The sequence below is a fragment of the Homalodisca vitripennis genome, chromosome 8 (genome assembly GCF_021130785.1).
Source record: "Homalodisca vitripennis isolate AUS2020 chromosome 8, UT_GWSS_2.1, whole genome shotgun sequence".
In the NCBI taxonomy this organism is placed as follows: domain Eukaryota; kingdom Metazoa; phylum Arthropoda; class Insecta; order Hemiptera; family Cicadellidae; genus Homalodisca; species Homalodisca vitripennis.
Window position 1 is genome coordinate 82,101,722 of NC_060214.1, and position 15,580 is coordinate 82,117,301.

Here is a 15,580-nt window from a genome sequence, read left to right on the forward strand (position 1 = left end):
AATACTACACCGTGGTGCAGTGTGTAAAATCTGAAACTGACACAAAATTGATTCACGGTATCTGGACGTCTGACGGGATCCAATCGGTGACAAAGAAGCTTAAAGCGGACTATTTGTGTGGTTTTGACTTCAGGAACATGTAGACTACAAAACTTTGTGTAATCTTGTTGAAGAGATAATCATTTCCTAATCAGGTCTACAACTTCAAACATTTGTATTAATTTATAACTGCTAACCATAGATACGTAATGTGTAAGAAATAATTGTATTATAAGCATTGCAACTACTGTAATAACCTCAAGACAGACGTGTAATAAAAATCAAATGAATATTATGTGGTTTGAATAATGTGGTCATAAAGTAGATAGTAACTGATGATGCTACTATATAAAATTCTTCACATAACTATTTTTATCTGTTTTTAAGTCTTGAATTTGAATACAAGATAGTCCATCTCAAATTATACAGAGTGCAATACCAAACTAATTCTTATAATTTTATTGTGATGGGACTATTTATAAAAACGCGCTCGGATCCGTCGGATAATATGGCAAGAATTCTGCCCTCCCAAACGCTTCCAGTCTCGTTTTGATCCAAGCAGTAATCGTGGTTGGATGTTTTTTTGTATTAGAGTTATTGCTCCATATAAAGTTATATGAAAACGTGTTGTGGTTGTAAAATTTTGAATGAGTAGCACTTAACCCTTACAACATTAAAAGCTTCCTATAAAACTTTGGAGTTTAAAATAATTTCATAACGACATTAATAATGCAATACTAATTTCGATTTACTCATTACAATATTTTATACTCCATCTGTTCGATAAAAAAAAATTAACGTTGTGTATATCAAAATCGGGTACGAAAAAATAAGTACCCCCTTCAAATGGTGATTTTCTTCCCTTGTGTTTCTTGTTAATGTCCTTTACACATACAAAAGAAGAATTGTGTCAACCTACTGAGTGATAGACTTTAATGATACTTAGCCGAATTTAATGGTTAGACATGTATCCTAATATAACTCATTTCAGTTTATGTATAAAAGTTAATAGATAAGATATTTCCGGTGTATTTTGCTACATGATATTTTAACACACTTTTGGTTTATGATACAGATTAATCCTTACTTATGGAAGTTACATACTGCCCTGTTGCTGGGGAATGAGATTTATTAAATTAGAAAAATTGTATAATGTGTATTATGTAATATATTGAATGTTAAACTTGGATACAACAAACTCTTAAGTATGCGAAGTGTTACACAGTCTTTGGGATGCAACTGTATTCGTAAATTTTACAGACAGTTCAATGTGCTCCACGTTCCATACTTTCGTAGATCCATTTATCAAACTAACTACTTTTTCAAGTTTTTCTCCTGAAAGAACCTCATGTTTTTTGGACTTGCTTTTTTGTCTAGACTAAACTATCATAAACTGTCTAAAATTAATTTTAATACAGCAATTAGATATATTTAGGTACCAAACTCTTGTAACATACAAAACAATTACTATATGTAGGTAACTAACCAAAAAGAATATGTTATAATAATCAATATTATTTTACTTTTTTTTCAAGTATACTACTAACACATTCTTTACAATTTAAAATATGTTACATTTACTTTGGTGCAAAAATCCATAGTAAAGTGCACGTAGAGATCGAACGTGCTCACGTCTTGGACTTCCAGGAAAACGTTTGTCAATGTAACCACTTTGTCTTGTCTTTCTGCTGTCAGAATACCACTTACACGCTAGACCAACTGTTCAGCACCTTTTTTTTAACTTAATTATCTCGTCAAACCGGCATATTTACAGTTTAGTTATTTTGCAAATTCGTCATATTATATTTCTACATTGAATTTCCACTATCTTAGTACATTTGGCAGAAATTAATAACAACCTAATATTAAGTATAAAGGAGTGAGCTATATAATTATTGTTATTCCAGTTATTAAAACTCCAATTGAAGTTTAAGTTTAAAGCTTCGTGTTAGCAGAGTATAACATTAAAATTTCTGTTACTTTATTATAAAATAGAATTTCATTGTTAAATTAATTTTGTTTGTAGTTGTATTCTAGTTCATAACAAACAATACGAGTACATATACTGAGTGTATATACGATGATAAAGAATCGCGTGATCGCTTCCCATTGGCCGAGGTAATTTTGAATAACCCCCTAGATTATAATATCGTCGCATGACAGCACCTAATCGGTAGGACGGCATCATTCCAAAATTGGGAGCTGCAAGGGGTAGATCTCTATCCTTGATATTTTATGCCGAGCACATGTCTTTTAAGTATCTTTGCAACAAAAAGGAAACTAAAAGAAAAAAAAGTTTCATTTATTCCTTGGAAGCCCTTTACCCGTATGTATATTTTGTGAACTGCGTCTTTGCGAGCTTATACAGATATTAATTACTGTATAGTTTATACCACTAAACCTCCACCCCCACCAAAACCACGATGCCAATTAGTCTTGCTTAACATGTGTGAACTGCTTGTGTACTCTCTCTAATTTCACCTCAAAATTTGCCAATTGACAGTGTGCACACCTGTGGAATTATTTTAAGGGGATATCTCAGCGGTGCTGCGTGTGTGACAGATGAAGACGACTGCGATGAGTGGCATCATTCCTCTTTTCAACTACTGTTCTCATTACATACACTTGCCCTTCCTATCCACGTTTGTTTTATTTGTTCCTATTGTTAAAATGCACTAATGTTATTATTAATTTTCCGTTGAGGTTTTATACATATCATGGTTTTTAAGTAACTAATGCTTTTAGATAGCATAGAAGGTATGTAGTTTAATAGCCATAATTTGCTTCCAATTATTTTTAATGACTTAATAGTTAGATACCCATTTGCATAAAGCAGATCTATATACCTAATTAGTTGTCATGCTAATGATATGTACGAGTATTTACTTATCCATAACTACAATGAAATAGAAGAACGCCACACCTATATTGCACTACACTCTACGCTAACGTTTTAAAATTTAAAGTCTGTAGCATATTTCAAATCCGAAATACAGCAAAGAAAAATATTAGTTCCACCCCTGCCGGTCCATTTATAAAAAAGTACATTTCACATGAGGCCATGTTTTTTCCGCTGAAACAATGGTACCTATAATTGAACGTACTACATAATACTGTTACATTAATAATAATATTTAATCTTCTACGGTTACGTGATTCATCTTCAATATTAGATTAAAATAAATACTGATGCTTCTGAATTATTTTAATATCATGTAACATGTAGGTAATCAAACCCAACTATTAATGGTTTTAAGGTTCCCTTGATAATCTGTAAGCTTGACAGCATTATCGGTGAACGATATTTACGTAACGAACCCATACGATAAGCTAGTTATTTTGGTTAGTTCATAACATTCCATAATTTTACTATTCATATAAATCACGTGTATTCACTAAACTAATCTAAAATGTAATTAGCGATCCTGTAGTTAATATTACACACACAAAATAAGTTTGCAAAACCATTACTTGTTATCGTATAGTAAATTATACTTCCATAATGTATTTATTGAAACTGTAAACACAGGCATATATAAGAGGATTCATCAGTAATAAAAGCTCAGTAAGTCTGAAACAGACTGCGTTTAACTTGAATATTGTATGAGTTGGAAAGGTATCAATGGATTACCTCCCAATAACAATTGGCCAGCTCCAGCTATTGCCTCTACTACTTTATTTAAGAAATGCCTATTTTACAACCTGAAAGCCCATTCATGAACACTGATATAGGTATGGCAGTAAAGTGAATCTGGAAACGTTGATTCTTTTACCTATACACATACACTCTGTATAGTGCTTGGTGGGTAATATTAGTTCTAGTCTCTAATGCATACAGTTATTTCCTTTAAATTAATAATATTTTTACACAAAAATTAAGACGTGGTATTTTCTAAGCGTTCATGCACTTATTGGCTGAGCGTTAGTGAACCTACCTGTATGTTTGTTTTTCTCTTCCCAGTATTTCTTACGAATGAACTGACCGATGGAAATTTTCATCCTTCTTAACATCTATATAGTGAGCACTGGGTTCATTGATGGTGCATGCACTTTATTGGATCTTTCGCCGCTTATATTGATCAGAATAAATTTGGTTGGTAATGAGAATTTACATTTCTCGTGCAATACAACAAAGGATAAAAAGTAGTTCTAAACTGAAGATTTATGTTAAAATGCCTTACTGTATTTGTATATCAGCAGTGAATACGTTTGCAGTAATCTCCATATCAACAAATACCATCTTTTGTTTACTACAAACCTAGGCACCCTTATAATTGTATTACTACAGTTATATTTGTACTGAAATAATATTAGTTTGATGACTGGATATTATGTTTACGTATATTGAAAAGAATTGTTATTGTTAAAAATTTTTAAATGAATTAAAACAAAAATTATGACACACACACACACACACACACACACACACACACACACACACACACACACACACACACACACACACACACACACATATATATATATATTTATATACATAAATATATATATATTTATATATATTTATATACATAAATATATATATATATATATATATATATATAAATATATATATATATTTATATATATAATTTCAATAAACATTAAATCGCAAAAAGTACTTGCTCCGCACGGGAGTCGAACCTGGATCTCTCACTTGCCGGGTGAATGTGCTACCATTAGACCACAGAGCGCTTACTTTTTCTGATTCAATTATTTTGTATTTGGCCGTATCTGTCACATATGTGTTTAAATAAGCAAACTAACATATGATCGGAAGACCAAATACCTGTCAAACGACTTTTATTTACATAAAATTGTATAAATGGCAATAGCCTTATTTAATTTCAATAAACATTGAATCGCAAAAAGTACTTGCTCCGCCGGGAGTCGAACCTGGATCTCTCACTTGCCGGGTGAATGTGCTACCATTACACCACAGAGCGCTTACTTTTTCCGATTTAATTATTTTGTATTTGGCCGTATCTGTCACATATGTGTTTAAATAAGCAAACTAACATATGATCGGAAGACCAAATACCTGTCAAATGACTTTTATTTACATTAAATTGTATAAATGGCAATAGCCTTATTTAATTTCAATATATTAATCACCGCTTACAAACAATTTTCATAAAAACTCTAAAATATACAAAATAACTTCAGCTCGACTCCATTGGTATGCCGATTTCATATCAGGTTTTACTTATGAGATAATGTATGAGAAAGACAGCGAACACACAAATGTTAACTGCTTAGTAACAGTAAAAATAAAACACTAACTAAGGAGAAAAACTCCGTAAATATTAAAGTAAATATAATTTTCGACAACAACTCAACATGTGAAACCTTTTGGGAAGAAAAAAATAGGATCAAAACCGTGTAAGCTATTCCAAGAATTACTTCTGGATCGCAACGATGACTCTATCTCTATTGTTCACTATCCCTAACAACATTATTTGCAGAGAATCATGAGTAGTTGTAACAGCAAGCCTTTAACATTTAGTCATTAACAAACTTCTTCAAACGCACATCATATCCATAAGAATGAAAAAACTTTCTCGACGGTACGTGCACTGGAAATCTATCGACAAGTATATCTAAGGAGTTCTGCGAGAATGTCCTGTGAAGATACAGATCACCCATTGCACATTTTCACCCTTGCGACGAACCAGAGAACAACCGGCAGTGGATTGAAATTGACTACGCTGGTCCGTACCCGAATCAAAGGTTTCGTACAAAAGTCTAAACAGACAAGAAAATCTACAATAAGACAGTATAAAAAGGAGACAGAGTCCGTAACTATAAAAACAATCAGAATCTCGATATGTCAGAAATATTCTTATACAAATGCAGACCCCTACACTACCTAATTAAACTAGACAGAGGCTACACTTTTAAGCAAAATATCAGCTAATTAAGGCTTGGTGGAACACAAAATAAAGACTTTTTCCTTCTCCCCTAACGTACAAGACGATGCTCAAGAAGTACCAAGACCAAAATTGCCCATAGGAGTCATAACCATGTTAACAACTCAACAACAGCAACCACCTCTTCAAGTCACCTCAATATGAATCCAGAAATTAAAACTTAGTGTTACGCCGATCTACGAGAACTAATCGCCAGCCTGATAAACTAAATAGCTTTGTTAAAACGTAATTTTAAATTTTTTAATATTTTACTGTTATTTTTTTATTGATAAGCATGGGAGAACTATATTGTTTCAATCAGATGTACTATTGGGGACATTGAACTACTTTTCCCATCTTACTGCCAATGTCTAAGAAAATTATTAATTTCTTCAATGATTATTCCCAGTCATCTACTGCTTTCCTAATAATGTTACATAAACCAGATATTTTAAATGAACTATTAGTTACATCTCCTCAAATCAAATACATACTCAGTGAACCACAAAAGGCCACGACAATAACTATTGGGCAATTACTTACTTGCTTTGTATTTATGAAATTATATTTATGAAAGCAAAAAATTTAGTTTTGTAGGATATTATTCATATTGTTCCATTTTATCTTTTAATTTTATACGGAACAGTATATTAAATTAAATATGCTCTTTCAATTAATAGCATGTAATTGCGCCTGAGCATTTTTTATCGAAATTTGACTTTAGTCAGCTATGGGACAGAGACCAGAGTTCGGAAAGAATATCCCTACCTAACTGATTGCCTACCTTTTGACCTTAATTTCATTTTAATAAGGATATAGCATAAATTTTAATAATACATGTTTAGCAAGAGACATAACGTAGCCTTACACGCTAAGCTCCTTACAAACATCAACAGCCTATCGTATATCAGATGGATTATAGCTCTTTTTACATGTCCATAACTTTCAAATGCAAACTTTCACCGTAATCTCCTTAAAAATAGAAAGAGTCTTTGCGTTTTAGAAATAAATATATGAGTATGCAAGTTTCAACTGTTATAGCCATTTGTATTTTGATGTTCTTTTGCTTCATATAGAGGTTTTGGTACAAAACACGTATAATTATTCGTTTAATACACTATTTAATTCGTTTTATGAACCACGTACGTTTACGAGTATCTAGTAATAACTGGTTCTTGTGTTTTAATATAATATAAAGTTTCTTCATATTAATCATAAATTTCAATATGGGAAACTTTATATCCTTAATGAAATTAACAGGATCTCCAAGTTAATATATATTCATTAAATTTGTATAAATGGCAAAAGCCGAATTTAATTTATTTCAATAAACATTGAATCGCAAAAACTACTTGCTCCGCCGGGACTCGAACCCGGATCTCTCACTTGCCGGGTGAATGTGCTACCATTACACCACAGAGCCCTCACTTTTTACGATTTAATTATTTTGTATTTGGCCGTTTCTTTCAGCTATGTGTTTAAATAACCAAACTAACATATGATCGGAAGACCAAATACCTGTCAAATGACTTCTATTTACATTCATTAAATTTGTATAAATGGCAATAGCCGAATTTAATTTATTTCAATAAACAACGAATCGCAAAAAGTTTTTGCTCCGCCGGGACTCCATATATTTTTATTAATATGAAACTCTAAAAATATTACTTTAACATCTTAAATATGTAATAATTCAAATGTATGTGTACAAAGTGTTTTTGGAAAAGGGATTGCTTTATTGTCTATTAAAGTTGTATCAATATAATAATTTAGTTAAGTTGTATTTTATTAGATTTAAGTCATAAGCTCCTTCCTTCTTTTTGAAAGCAGCTTGAAGCAAATGAATTAAATCTAAAGATTCGTAAACACATATTAATAGATATATTTACTATGCAATACTGTATTTTATAAAAGTCAGGAGAATGATTACTATATATAATATTTGTATTTTGGTGTTTATATCGAATCATTTAAGTACGTAAATCCGTTTAACAATTTACAAATACTACACCGTGGTGCAGTGTGTAAAATCTGAAACTGACACAAAATTGATTCACGGTATCTGGACGTCTGACGGGATCCAATCGGTGACAAAGAAGCTTAAAGCGGACTATTTGTGTGGTTTTGACTTCAGGAACATGTAGACTACAAAACTTTGTGTAATCTTGTTGAAGAGATAATCATTTCCTAATCAGGTCTACAACTTCAAACATTTGTATTAATTTATAACTGCTAACCATAGATACGTAATGTGTAAGAAATAATTGTATTATAAGCATTGCAACTACTGTAATAACCTCAAGACAGACGTGTAATAAAAATCAAATGAATATTATGTGGTTTGAATAATGTGGTCATAAAGTAGATAGTAACTGATGATGCTACTATATAAAATTCTTCACATAACTATTTTTATCTGTTTTTAAGTCTTGAATTTGAATACAAGATAGTCCATCTCAAATTATACAGAGTGCAATACCAAACTAATTCTTATAATTTTATTGTGATGGGACTATTTATAAAAACGCGCTCGGATCCGTCGGATAATATGGCAAGAATTCTGCCCTCCCAAACGCTTCCAGTCTCGTTTTGATCCAAGCAGTAATCGTGGTTGGATGTTTTTTTGTATTAGAGTTATTGCTCCATATAAAGTTATATGAAAACGTGTTGTGGTTGTAAAATTTTGAATGAGTAGCACTTAACCCTTACAACATTAAAAGCTTCCTATAAAACTTTGGAGTTTAAAATAATTTCATAACGACATTAATAATGCAATACTAATTTCGATTTACTCATTACAATATTTTATACTCCATCTGTTCGATAAAAAAAAATTAACGTTGTGTATATCAAAATCGGGTACGAAAAAATAAGTACCCCCTTCAAATGGTGATTTTCTTCCCTTATGTATTGCTAAAAATAACTGTTACGTTATTTAAATTTCTATTTGATACACATAAATCATAAAGTAAATTGTTTATGTCCTTTACACATACAAAAGAAGAATTGTGTCAACCTACTGAGTGATAGACTTTAATGATACTTAGCCGAATTTAATGGTTAGACATGTATCCTAATATAACTCATTTCAGTTTATGTATAAAAGTTAATAGATAAGATATTTCCGATGTATTTTTCTACATGATATTTTAACACACTTTTGGTTTATGATACAGATTAATCCTTACTTATGGAAGTTACATACTGCCCTGTTGCTGGGGAATGAGATTTATTAAATTACAAAAATAGTATAATGTGTATTATGTAATATATTGAATGTTAAACTTGGATACAACAAACTCTTAAGTATGCGAAGTGTTACACAGTCTTTGGGATGCAACTGTATTCGTAAATTTTACTGACAGTTCAATGTGATCCACTTTCTATACTTTCGTCGATCCATTTATCAAACTAACTACTTTTTTAAGTTTTTCTCCTGAAAGAACCTTATATTTTTTGGACTTGTTTTTTTGTCTAGACTAAACTATCATAATCTGTCTAAAATTACTTTTAAACCAGCAATTAGAGATATATTTAGGTACCAAACTCTTGTAACATACAAAACAATTACTATATGTAGGCAACTAATCAAAAAGAATATGTTACAATAATCAATATTATTTTACTTTTTGTTCAAGTATACTAATAACACATTCTTTACAATTTAAAATATTTTACATTTACTTTGGTGCAAAAGTCCATAGTAAAGTGCACGTAGATATCGAACGTGCTCACGTCTTGGACTTCCAGGAAAACGTTTGTCAATGTAACCACTTTGTCTTGTCCTTCTACTGTCAGAAACCTAATTACACTCTAGACCAATTGCTCGGCACCTTTTTGTAAAGTTCATTATCTTGTGAAACCAGCATATTTACAGGTTTGTTATTTTGTAAATTCGTCACATTATATTTCTACATTAAATTTCAACAATCTTAAAAAATTTGATAAATATTAATACTAAGTATATTGAAGTGAGCTATATAAGTATTGTTATTCCACTTATTTAAACTCCAATTGAAATTTAAGTTTAAAACATTTGTGTTAGCAGTATTACATTGACATCTCTGTTACTTTATTATAAAATATAGTTTTATTGTTAAATTAATTTTGTTTGTTGTTGTATTCTAGTTCATAATATACAGTACCTATACTGACTGTATATGCGATGACAACGAACAAATTGCCGTGGCCGGGGCAATTTTGATTAACCCCCTAGATTATAATATCGTCGCATAACAGCACCTAATCGGTAGGACGGTATCATTCACAAATTGGGAGCTGCAAGGGGTAGATCTCTATCCTTGATCTTTTATGCCGAGCACATGTCTTTTGAAGATCTTTGCAACAAAAAGGAAACTAAAATAAAAAAAAGTTTCATTTATACCTTGGAAGCCCTTTACCCGCATGTATAGTTTGTGAACTGCGTCTTTGCGACCTTAGACAGATGTTAATTACTGTATAGTTTATACCACTAAACCTCCACCCCCACCAAAACCACGATGCCAATTAGTCTTGCTTAAGATGTGTGAACTGCTTTTGTACTCTCTCTCTTATTTCACATCAAAATTTTCCAATTGACAGTGTGCACACCTGTGGAATTATTTGAAGGGGATATCTCAGCGGTGCTGTGTGTGTGGCAGGTGAAGACGACTGCGATGAGTGGCATCATTCCTCTTTTCAACTACTGTTCTCATTATATACACTTGCCCTTCCTATCCACGTTTGTTTTATTTGTTCCTGTTGTTAAAATACACTAAGGTTATTAATAATTTTCCGTTGAGGTTTTATACATATTATGGTTTTTAAGTACCTAATGCTTTTACGTAGCATAGAAGGTATGTAAATAATAGCCATAATTTGTTACCAATTATTTGTATTGACTTAATAGTTAGATACCCATTTGCATAAAGCAGATCTATATACCTAATTAGTTGTCATGCTAATGATATGTACTTAATTATCCATAACTAAAATTAAATAGAAGAACGCCACACTTATATTGCACTACACTCTACGCTAACGTTTTAAAATTTAAAGTCTGTAGCATATTTCAAATCCGACAGACAGCAAAGAAAAATATTAGTTCCATCCATACCAGTCCATTTATAAAAAAGTACCTTTCACATGAGGCCATGTTTTTTCCGCTGAAACAATGATACCTATAATTAAACGTACTACATAATACTGTTACATTAATAATAATATTTAATCTTTTACGGTTACGTGCTTCATCTTCAATATTAGATTGAAATAAATACTAATGCTTCTGGATTATTTTAATATCATGTAGCATGTAGGCAATCAAACCCAAATATTGATGGTTTTAAGGTTCCCTTGATAATCTGTAAGCTTGACAGCATTATCGGTGAACGATATTTACGTAACGAACCCTTACGATAAGCTAGTTATTTTGGTTAGTTCACAACATTCCATAATTTTACTATTCATATAAATCACGTGTATTCACTAAACTAATCTAAAATGTCATTAGCGATCCTGCAGTTAATATTACACACACAAAATAAGTTTTCTAAACCATTACTCGTTATCGCATAGTAAATTATACTTCCATAATGTATTTATTGAAACTGTAAACACAGGCATATATAAGAGGATTCGTCAGTAATAAAAGCTCAGTAAGTCTGAAATAGACTGCGTTTAACATGAATATTGTATGAGTTGGAAAGGTATCGATGGATTACCTCCCAATAACAATTGGCCAGCTCCAGGTATTGCCTCTACCCCTTTATTGAAGAAATGCCTATTTTACAACCGGAAAGCCCATTCATGAACACTGATATAGGTATGGCAGTAAAATTAATTTTACCTATACACATACACTCTGTAGAGTGCTTGGTTGGTAATATTAGTTCTAGTCTCTAATGCATGCAGTTATTTCCTTTAAATTAATAATATTTTTACACAAAACTAAGACGTGGTATTTTCTAAGCGTTCATGCACGTATTGGCTGAGCGTTAGTGAACCTACCTGTATGTTTGTTTTTCTCTTCCCAGTATTTCTTACGAATGAACTGACCGATGGAATTTTTCATCCTGCTTAACATCTATATAGTGAGCACTGGGTTCATTGATGGTGCATGCACTTTACTGGATCTTTCGCCGCTTATATTGATCAGAATACATTTGGTTGGTAATGAGAGTTTACATTTCTCGTGCAATACAACACAGGATAGAATTTAGTTCTCAACTGAAGATTTATGTTAAAATGCCTTACTGTATTTGTATATCAGCAGTGAATACGTTTGCAGTAATCTCCATATCAAAAAATACCATCTTTTGTTTACTACAAGCCTAGGCACCCTTATAATTGTATTACCACAGTTATATTTGTACTGAACTAATATTAGTTTGATGGCTGGATATTATGTTTACGTATATTGAAAAGAATTTTTATTGTTACCAATTTTTAAATGAATTAAAACAAAAATTATGACACACACACACACACACACACACACACACACACATGTATTTAAGATGTTACAATAGAGTTTGTTTTATTGCTCCGATGTCCGATGAAGTAAGTATATACTTGTGCAGTTCAATAATCTGGTGCTTAATCTCACTTTCGACTCTTGCACAGTTCCAGTCTAAGATATTTAAGTGTGCCTTATAATTGAGTTTGCCTTGTTGTCCTTAAGAAAATACTTACTTACGTAGGACTGAGAAGCCATATGTCAATATATCTACAGCCATATTGTCCATGAATGTTCCAAGACATTATATTGCATAAATTCTATTTATTTTCAGTATAGTATATCTAATGTGTAAAATTAGTTTAGTATACCTAAAATACCTATTTTGGTTAAACACTATCTACTATTGCCCATTGCATGCTAATTCCGGTATTTCACATGTCTAGTGACATATGTTAGATTACATTTTTATAACGATAAAGATAATCTTTAAATCTTCGTTATTTATAGCTGAGTTTACATTTTTGTCTTTAAAAATAGAAAAAATCTCATTACATATCTCTAACCAACTTAGATTAAAAACTGTTTAATTCTGCTCTTGCAATATTTGTGGTAAACGGATTTTTAATGTTTATTAAATAGTTAATAACATATGTGTCGACGTAAACTAATACCGTCCTCTGTCCGAAGCAATCTCTATCCGTTACTTTTTCTGCTTTCGGTGTAAAGGGATGATTGAAATATTATAGAAACTACATTCATTTAAGATTACTATATGATCGCTTATAAATAGAAGTTTTTTGTTTTCAGGCAATATTAAGGTACGAAGGTAATAAGGTACCAAGGTACCGTATTAAGGTACCGATTTAAGATACGTCATTAAATCGTGTTTATCCGTATCCCCATGTTTTTCTTAATATGCAATAAAAATATCTTACACATTGTTAATTTAGCCAAACAATTTCGAGTAACTTATGTAAGATGTCGCACTCCTATTGTTATCAATAAGATTTTGAAAAATAATGTGTGTGTGAGTGTGATGAATGTAAAATGTATTTTATATTATTTTAATTACATTTTCCGTAAAGATTTAAATGTTTTGGTCTTTGTTCATTAATTGCTCTGATAATTAGTAATTAATTGGTTAGCTTCTTTTTTCGAAATGATATAGCAATCTTGGCATTTGCTAAATTTTCCTGCCTTTTAATTTAAGAAGTTGATTTATATATTTTATTTCCAAAGGACTTACTTCTCAATTTTATATTCAAGGTTCATATAATTAACTTATAAACAACTTACCCTAACCAGAATTTCTACAAACAAAGCATGTGGATGGCGGAAAATAATACCAACAATGCATTAAAAAATTAAAAAATACTAGGGATTCAAGCAACATAAAATCATCCTAAACCTCAATAGGCCTACAATTACTTATGTAACAAAAATAATGGCATTAAAGAAAAAGTTATGCAATAAGTTAAATAAAAAGAAATTAAAATATGAGAAAAGTAGGTAACTGATGTGCAAAAAAGACTACGGCAGTAATAACATAATTAACTATGGCAAGGCATAATATATATATATATATATATATATCTGTTAGGACAGTAAAAATAAAAACAGGAAAACAGTAACACGGTTTTACGGGCGAAGATTTTACGTGACAACGTCTTTTTCTCGGTAGAATATTTATTGATATGAATATTATTAAATTGCACAATAAGAACAAGGAATTGAATGAAAATAAGAATTGCACAAATTTTAACTATAGAAATATATTTTGTTTACTAAAACATTGTACATAATTTGAAATTAATTAAAATTTGTTATTGTAAATGGTAAAGTTGAATAAAACATTTACTAAAATCGGAATTTGAAATTCTTGCTAAACACAGTTAAATTCTAACTCCGCGCGTGGTGATTGGTCGGTTTAGTTCGTTTGTTTGGTCGCACTGTTATGACAGGTTAGAGGTTATAATTTGTTATTTTAAATGTTTGACTAGCAATACGCGCTGTTTCTTCTCAATCGACTGAATTACGATTGATTGCAGAGTGATTTAAACTAATAATTTACTTAACACTATCAACATTTGTCAATAGTATGACATAACCTATAAACTCAGTTTCTCAACTTTTGTGTCAATCTAACAATTAATCAATCAATCATAGTTTACGATAATAAAATATCAGTGTACAATTATTTACCTTTATTGTTGTAGTTGTTGTAAATGACGAATCTAAGCACTCCACATTTTCACGAATAAACATAGTTATCTGCTTTATCCCGTGCGGCGGACCCACTGGACGGGCATCGTAACGTTACCGGGCGTTACACTTTTTCATGAGTGACTCCGAGCCGCAACCTAATTTAAGACGTTGTCACGTCAAAAAGAGAAATAACATAATAAACTATAGCATAATATAAGAAGAATATACTCGTATGTATAAATTATTCAAAACATCAACTATAATAGGAAAGCTGTATCTATAACCATAATGATGTATGATATAAAATAACAAAGAATAAAAATATTATATATATATATTATATATATATATATATATATATATATATATATATATATATATATGTGTGTATATATACATATATATATATATATATATATATATATATATATATAATGTATGTATAGCAAGTTAGCAGCAAAGATAACAAAAACTTATAGTGGTATAATTTTTCAGAAATAGAGTAGAAGCGTTTAAGTCGGTAGCACAGCATGATTCATTTCCCACTTCAATGTTCTCAGACTATAGTCGATTAGGTCGACAGTCATAGACAGGTTGTTGCCGGCTTTCTGTAGGCGTGCCACCGTCCTGTTTGCTGCGTAGTTTGTCCCATAGTTTAGCCTGATGAAGAGGTCATTGGTACGAGTGCTGGATAGTGTTTTGAAGTGGAGGAGTTGAAGGATGTCTGGGCAAACCATTTACCCATTTAACAACTTGTAGAGAACTACTAAGTTAGCTACAGCCCTGCGAGTCTCAAGGTGTTCTAGTTCAATTTTGGAGTAAAGATCATGAATATTTGTATTTGTTGATACTGGTATCCATTTCTGACACCCACCAATCGAATGAAACGACGCTAGACTCGCTCAAGATAGTCACAAAGATGTTTTTGGTGTTGATTCCAAACAGTCGATCCATATTCCAAAATCTGGCGTACCAGGGCACAGTGTATAGT